This window comes from Amia ocellicauda, chromosome 9 (genome assembly GCF_036373705.1).
Source record: "Amia ocellicauda isolate fAmiCal2 chromosome 9, fAmiCal2.hap1, whole genome shotgun sequence".
NCBI classification, from domain to species: domain Eukaryota; kingdom Metazoa; phylum Chordata; class Actinopteri; order Amiiformes; family Amiidae; genus Amia; species Amia ocellicauda.
This window is the reverse complement of record NC_089858.1, coordinates 36,136,637-36,137,827: the sequence shown is the minus strand read 5'-3', so window position 1 is coordinate 36,137,827 and position 1,191 is coordinate 36,136,637.

Below are 1,191 nucleotides of genomic sequence, written 5' to 3'. Positions count from 1 at the left end.
CTCCCCTCCTCGCGGCCCCATCATTATCCGGCATAACGAGGTTCTGGTTGGTGGAGCCCCAGCCCACCTGGAACCACGAGCCGGAGAGAGGGAGAGCCAGAGACAGGGAGGGAGGGAGGGTTGTGTGCCCCCCTCAACACCACCACCCCTCCCCCACTGTGATAAATAGCCTCCTCACTGGCCACCATGACAATAAAACTCCACCACCAGGACTTCACTCAGGACAATAAATAAAGCCAAAAGTACGGGCCCACATCTCTCACGGCTAGGGCAGCACCAGCACTCTGCACAATATGACTTCCCCTGTACAGGAAGTGTACCGCATAGGCTAGGGCATTATACCTGTATTACCTGCACTACACAAACACAAAAATAAACACAGAACAGAGACATACGTGTGACTAGCACAGCAGCCTGAACACATGTAAGCCAAGTGGATGGAAATATGGACTAGACAGAAACCCCTGCATGTTGTGGATAGCACACAGCTGCTGTCCGCTGGTCTGAGGATCGGTCATATAGCAAAAGAAAGAGGGCAGGGGCCCAGAATATGTGTATTTATTGTACTTATACAAGTGGTGAGGGGGGGGGGGGGGGCGATGGAAGATTGTCCATTATATATTGCTTCCAAAAGCTGTCAAAAGCCTGAAGAGTCGCAGAAATCCAGAGAGAGATGTACCTCCAATCAAAAGGTTATTATTACAAGCAGCTGCATGAAAGAAATTCTCAAGAACAGTCTTAGAGAAGTTACAACCTACAGGCACTTTTATGCACACCAGACAGGAGTGAAAGATAACAGGCCCACATGTCTGTCCCGTGATGAGTGGAAGTTCGGTTTCTGCCTGACAACTGCTCAGGAAGACACATACATGGCTAAATCAGGGTATATTTAAGGCATACGTAATATTTAATGTAAGGGTGAAAACTGGTTCTTATCAGACCCTGTTCTTCTAGGTATCAGGGTTGAACTATAGCACAGTACCGTAGTACAGTGAGACAGTGACCTTGTTTACAGACACACAGGGAAAGAAATGCAGTTCTTCAAGCCCATCTTCTTCTTCTCCACTTGGGAGCTTTTTCGGGCCTCTGATCTCATGCTTTCACACAATGCACTGGCTGGGTTTAGTTTTGGTGTAAGGTTGTGGAACAGACTGCAGTGTGTACCTGGGTTATAGTTTGGTGTAATTACAG